Raw genomic sequence first — 7,345 nt, 5'->3', positions numbered from 1 at the left:
GCCCTGTATTGCGTGCACGAGGTGGTCACTCTACATATATTTCCTATATGGCATATGTTGATCCGTAGTGCATCCATATTTACGGTCATGCGTGATTCCTACATGCGATTTTTTTCAGTGTGGTTCTCTCAGCTGTCATTGACATGGCGCGTATTGTTTACAAATATGAAATTTATTGGAAATAATTTTTCATCGAGGTACTCCGCCGGTTCCCTTGCAATCCTTTTACTGCGTAACGACAAGCGGACAAAAAAAACGACAAGCGGACAAGCGCCACGGTAGACCAAGCCTCGGTTGCCCTACGGATCATTACCCTCACCCTCGCGTCTTCCGAAAACCGCCAACTAGCTCGAGCAAACAACATCAACCAATTCGCCGTCACGCAACAGCTCAATCTCCAGGTCCAGCTCGCTTAATCAAACCTCCGGCGAGGGCATCAACAAATCCAACTACGTGTGCTGACCGTCGGAGCACCTGCAGCACCAGCAAGAATCCTCAGTGTTCGTACTGCCACCACGCCAAACTCCAACTTTTTCACAGCAGCAGCAGTTCTGCCAATCCGATGGCCACTTTGGATACGACTCCCACCGACGCAAATGCCACCCCGCCACTCACTTTCCGGGATGGTGGTGGAAACTTCCCGTCTGCCGTTTCATCAACGCTGTCGCAGTTGCGCTTCCGGCAAGCGTTCAACCAAGAACTTGCCGCCGTGCAATGTGCCAACACCACGCCCAACCGGATCGAAGGAGGCCGTGCGGAAGATCGAGGAGATGAGTCGCCAGCGGTGCTGGAGCGGCCTGCCATGAAGACTAACTGCTCCTCCGGGCGAGCGCTTCGTGGAAAGGCCTTCTACAGGACTGTTTTGTACTCGAGATTCTAGCAGCCTGAGGAAAAGTATGCAATCTGTGGCCACCTCATCATGAAAATGATCCTGCAGGCAAAGGGCAAACTTGAGGGCAAGTCGTACCATTCGGAATGTTTCCGGTGCAGCATGTGCAATGAGATCGTGTACGGCTACCTGTAACAGGTGGAGGTGGACTTTCAGGTCTACCGCTTCAACGATTACCACAGCATATTTGCTCTTTTGCGAGCTGCGGAGAAGGAATTAATGATTGTGATAATTTTGTAGAAAAAAATGAATCATTTCTTATAATTTTTCAAAATAATAAAAAAAAATTGGTGGCGGTTGGCTATTTTGACTGCGTCTTCGCGCTGAGCACGAAGAACTCTTGAGGAAATGGGTTATGACCCGGAACGGTGATTGGTCCAGGATGACTACTGATTGGGAACGGTTTGCGCATTGGTTTGCATCCGATCTTTCTAGGCGTGCGGCTAGTCTCTTTTCCGCTTCTTGAACAACTTTGATAGGGCTTCCCCAAGAGCGCTGCAAAACTGGGCCTTCAATACCGACTTCAAACGGCACAGGTGACGCCCTAGTACGGTGGCAGGTAGGACGCGAAACGAAGCGAGAACTTTTTTGTGGGTATGTCGCGGTACGGGACGGCACAGAGCGTGTGTTCGTCGGACTCGTTCATCTCGCACGCTTGGAGGATATTGCGGACCACTTCGAGACGGGGTCTTAGTTCGAGGAGGCGTCGTGCGAAGGAGTCTGAGGTTTTGTAGTTTTTAAACTTGAAAAGAGGTTGGAGGTTGACCTGGGTGAAGTAGGCGGCCAGCTCGCAGAATCGCTTCTGTTCGCCGAGGGTGTGTAGACTGACGACGTATTCGCGACAAATGGTTAGGAGTTGTTGGGCTTCGGCAATTTTTTGGCGGGATTCGACAACGAGCAGGGCGTGCAGAGAAGTATGTACTGGTGATTTTCGTTGGTTGGACATTTAGTTCCTTCCAGTTTCGATGGGGATGGGCTGTAAGAGGAACGATCCTGAACGGACATCATGTCCGGCGAGTTGGGAGTTGATCGATCACATGTGGGGCGGTGGAAGTCCTCTCGGAGGTACGGCGTAGAAGCCTTTGTCACCGGCGGTGCTGGTGGAAATCTTTGCCACCAATTCCTCGGGCAGTTCCAGGTCTTCGTCTCCAACATCCCATCCGGCGACTCCACAGCCTACGGATCGTCATCGTCCTAGGCGTTCTCGAACAATTCGTCGACACGCATCCCAACCGCCTTCGTCGGCAGCTTCGACGATGGTATCCGTTGCGGCCAGCGCCTTGTGAACGGTAGCAGCTCCGCGCGGAATCATGGTTCCCTTGAAGAATCCCTTCAAATCCGTCAACAGCGGTCAGTTGCTTTCGGACTGCTAGATCGAAACCGGTGGGTGGAGGAACTTGGCATCCACTTGAACCTGCGGAGATTGTTTCGGCCAGCGCAGTCGCGTCCTCCTCCAATCCGTACGTTACAGCCTTAACCGACTCACGTTGTTTCTGTTTTGGTTGTGACATTTGCTGCTGATGTGTAGAAACGTCACATTCCACACTGATCAAAATTTCGTTCAAATTCTCGTGCATGCCGTAAATACGTATTTACCAATATTTACGGTAGTCGCTCCGTATTCCCTACGGATCAACCATGTGCCCAACCCCGTGATTGCGTGTCGTTCTTGCTCTGTCCTGTGAGCTAATTTGCTAATGATTATTTGGGATGAAATCTTATTTCAATAAATAAACAGGTAGCAGCTATTGATCAGCGCACCCGAGTGCTTCTAGCAGATGCGGCGAATAAAGCTAATTTAGGTAATCTCAAATACTTAAAACTTTAAAATTCGATATCTCTGGAACGAAACATATTCCTTTCTGTCGATAAGTGATTCTTATTTAAAATTGGCCGGGGAATACGATGGTGAGGTCAAATTTAAAAAAATAAATAGGACTGTTTTGAGATACGGCCATTTGAAGTTTTCAATCGCGCAATACAGGTAGAAAAATGTTTTATTCATGATTTTGATCACGGAAATGGATTCTACGTCAAATTTTCTTCAAAATTGAGTCTAAGACCGACCCTCTAAGATTTGTGGTTCCTGAGTTATCGTCGTTTGAAGATAGGGGTTTCAATCAAAAATCGCCAAAAAGTCGATTTTTTGGGAGGGTACAAAAATGGAGGGGGTGGTCTGTTTGGATGAAATTCGGGATTTTTACATGTTTTGATAGTCTCAACAGCTCTGCCAAATTTGGGCAGAATCGGAGATGGTAATTTTCAAATTTGCATTTTTTCTTGCACACTTCAGATGGAATGACCCATATGCGTTTATCCTCTCCATTCTTCATCGGTCTGATGTCCGAGCGGGCTAAGGCGCCAGTCTTTACTGTTGGTGCTGGGTTTGAATCCCGACGGTTGATACTTTCTTTGTGTTTACAAAAATTGTACATGCAACTTGTAATATTAAGTGCCTTTATGAAGAAGGTGATGTGCATGCTTTTGCATGCGATTTAACTATCGGATTTTTTGCTGTGTAAGGCTTAATTTTGAAATAAAATAATATTTTAAAACAGTTTCAATTTTCAACGACGAAAGTCGAAAATCGTGAAAATATCTTATCGCAGTTTTTTTTCGATTTGGATTTTTTATATTGGGATTTGGATATTTTTATTTGGATAAAACTTTGTCCATGTATTTCTTATGTCAAAAGCTGGAATGCTTTTTTTTTAGTTTTTGTCCCTCGGCTCTGGTCGCGGGACAAAAAAATCAAAAAAAATGAAATGACAAGCCATAGTCTCAACTTTTAGATGAAAAAGTGTTTGAAAATGCAATATACACTTGTTCAGTTAAGTTCAGTGTAAGATTTGACGAAAACAAAAATTTTGAGCATGAGCATGGTTGACTGCCAATGAGCTGCTACTCCGTTATTGACAGATCAGCTGAAGTTAAACAATGAATCAAAAATGATCGGTGGGAGCCAACCATCCGTTCACTGTTTAACCTCTGAAGATCCCTACTTTATTAGTCAATACCGGCGCCCTCCCAAGAAGCCTGAAATTCAACGAAAGGGAGGAATGTTAGTCCGATAATTGAAGTTGCAGACTCATCAAGCATACAGCTTTTCGCTATATACCTGTTGATACCGCATGAGACCGTTGAATCCAAAGCATCTCCTTCAAACATCACGTGATTAATTTTTTGTTGGGTTAGTAGGATAAGGTATTGGCTTTTCGATGCCTCCCGAGCTACGATGCTATGGGGAGGACTTTCATAACAGACCCGTCGGCGACTTTTTCTGGTTAACACACAAAATCACTCACACACAGTTATTTTGCTCCACTATTATCTCGACGTTGCAAAATGTCAGCGCGTCTTTCGATCATTATATATAAATGGCTTTTTCACCGTAAAAAAATAAAACCTTATTATAAAACTGGGAAAACAATTTACCCGACGCCGTGCCTTCCGATCAACGTTGATATAGAAAGGGCTATAAAATCACAAAACAGTTAATTAAGATTACACAAGCACATAAAACACGAATAACCCAACGAAAATGACGCTCAAGACGCAAATATTTCAGTAAGGCAAGAGCGTGGCCTCGTCGCAACACACAATTCACGACAAAAATACGAAACAAAAGGCCCACAAAAAAAATTCACTCCGAATATTTTTTTACGACAACGCGCTCCCTTTGCCAATTATGCCACTCTCATTCGATTACCACAATCACTCACCCCATAAGAACAGCGACACAAAAGCACACAAAAAAATTAACCTGAATAATCACGACATCGCGTCCCCACTTCCAGCGCACCACTGATGCTGAGATTTGACGAAAACAAAAATTTTATCGAAAAAAAAAGTTTCTGTGGTACTGTACATCGAAAATTTACAATAACTCTAAAGATTTTTGAATAAACCCAAAGATCTTAAAAATTATCCTAAACGAATGGAAATGCATTTTTAATTGAATTTTGCACTTGTATTTCCATCAAAATATTGAAGTTTTTCATGTGTACCGGAAACATGACTTAAAAAATATTTCTGGAAAAAATCAAAAAAATGTAAGACTTAATTTCAAAACCATTTTCAGATGAAAAAATCAAATTTTCAATCGAAATTTACTGCAAACATTTTTTGATAAATTGCACAGTTCCAAAATTATAGGCATTGACGTGAAATTTTTTGAAAATAATTCAATTTTTTTTTTGCGCGGGTGAATTTTCCTCGAAACTATATTGAAAATTAAAAAAATCTAAACATTTTTCGAAAAAAAAATCCCTGTAAATACTAACTAATCGTCGATGTCGTTATATTTTCGTGTTTCCAATCCATCCAACCACCCTCACGCAACGCACGTGTGCACGGGGCTTGGCAGTCATGTCACATGTACGTCGGTCCGTTTTTGCGCAAAAGACTAAAAAGCCTGGCGTAACAGCACAACATCAAAAAAAAGAAGGCTCCTTCTCATAATGTCATCTTGCCGAGGTTAGGGTTGCAGAACCTGCCCCGGCCGCGACAAAACGTGTTTAATCCCGACGGCTTTTGTTTATTCCATTCGCTGTCGAGATTTTGCTAATTTTCCCCTGTTTTTCTCCTTTGAGCTTTTTTTTGTTGATGTATTGTGAGTGGGTGCGTGTGTGTGTGACATTCTCTCTTGTTTCTGTCTTTTATGAGTTTGTTTGCGACGGCGATGATGCTGATAATGATTTTGGTGGTGGTGGTGGTGAGGGGAGGGGAGAGGCACTTCTTCGTTAACGCACAAGTTTTGTTTGAGCAAAAGTTTTCCCTCTTTTCTGCAGTAACAATGGCAATCAAATTGGTTGTTTCTCTGCGTGCGTGTGTGTCTGGGATTTGTCCTTTCATAAAAATAAATCACATCTGGAGCAATAAACTACACTAATTCAAATCCGATTCCCGGTACGGCAATATATTGCAGCTCAACAAAACAATTGCTTCCAAACGACTGTACCATTAAACCGGTTTTCTATTTCACAAATGTACGCAATAATAAACCATCAATCAGTGTTGTGCACACAGCTAGTTTTAATTGCCATGTTTTGAAAAATTGAAAATATTTTTTGCTCTAACTATTTATTATACAAGCAATTATTTATGAGCTGATTAAGTTTGTAAACATTTTTTACAGAATTTATTATAAATTTATTTATACATTTCGTCAACCAGATATTGAACTCTGCCGGTGACATGTCGATTCAACAAACAACTCCAGAATGAATGGTCGCTTTAATGGGTTGCAGTGATGGTCATAAATATTAGCACAAATCTGCCCTTTGCTTTTGGTGCATTAGTTCACTCAAATGCAAAAATCGTCGAATCGAAATGGGACTTTAAAACAAACAACTTGCATTGATTAATGGATTGCCACTCTCGGGGGGATTTGGTGTCGTTTGTTTGTCAAACAGGTTAAAATTTAAGCAGAAAAAAAGGGTTGAGGTTGTTGTTTGGTTTGGTGAAGAGTGACTAATTGATTGGAACGCGTACCAGCTGATGCATGAAAGAAATTGTATGTCAAGCGTAACCAGTCCATTTTTAACCTTATACTATGTTCTATTTATGTTTTTTTTTGCTTTAAAATTTTGCAAACTTGTTTAAAAAAAAGCTGGATGCAAGAATATATTTATATGCAATCGTAATTCAAATCACAAAATACTTCTGCTTTTGACATACAGTTACAAAATCTGTCGAACACAGAGTGCTGTCCAGAGTAGAGTGCATCAATCAAATGTAAATTCCTATTGTGACTAGACAATCCGTAAAAAAACATCGGACTGGAAACATCAACACATTCCACGTAGCAATTAATTTCACATTTATTGAAAAGAGAGCTGCAGAAAAGCTCCATTGTGACGCCGGACAATGTCGAATGAACGTCAGTGAAGCTTTATGATTTTGCAATCTGCAAATGGAATCCTTTTATCACTCTCAATTGCAGTAATGTACTGAAAATCCATATTAAATACCCTGGCAAAGAACAAAAAGAGTCTGACATAATGTCGACATTATTTACATTCAAGTTAAAACCATCCGTCATGAAGCACACAAAAAAATCTTTACAAAATTAATATGTCGTGATTGATGATTTTAATCCATTTTGCAGCGTACCCGATAAAAAAAAAGCCATACGAATTCCCCTCCTCTCGCCTTCTTCCTTCGACGACAGGCCCCGAAACCCTGATCGCATAAATCATTCCGTGATTCTTCACCGCCCAACAAAACCCTGCTGGAAAATGTACCGGCGAAGAGTCCCCAAATTCAAACCTGCCAGGCTTGATTATTTGTCTCTTTCTGCACTTTCTAAGACGAATTATTTACGACTTTCTAGGAAAGCTCGCCTTACCTCGCCGCACCCAGCATTTCTTTAGGGCGGGGAAAAGGGGGCTGATCCAGTAGGACATCTCGTAGCCAAATCTGACAGCTCAAGTCGGCACATAACATTTCGGGGAA

The 7,345-nt window shown here is 42.2% G+C and overlaps 2 pseudogenes; one reads left to right on the top strand and one right to left on the bottom strand.

Annotated features, from left to right (window-relative positions):
- Positions 1–544: 544 nt before the first annotated feature.
- Positions 545–2,538, bottom strand: LOC120420897 (uncharacterized; annotated as a pseudogene).
- LOC120420896 (uncharacterized) lies at positions 563–1,024 on the top strand (annotated as a pseudogene).
- Positions 2,539–7,345: the final 4,807 nt, after the last annotated feature.

This window comes from Culex pipiens, chromosome 2 (assembly GCF_016801865.2).
Source record: "Culex pipiens pallens isolate TS chromosome 2, TS_CPP_V2, whole genome shotgun sequence".
In the NCBI taxonomy this organism is placed as follows: domain Eukaryota; kingdom Metazoa; phylum Arthropoda; class Insecta; order Diptera; family Culicidae; genus Culex; species Culex pipiens.
Note: the sequence above shows the minus strand (reverse complement) of the source record. Positions and strands in the feature narration are given on the sequence as shown.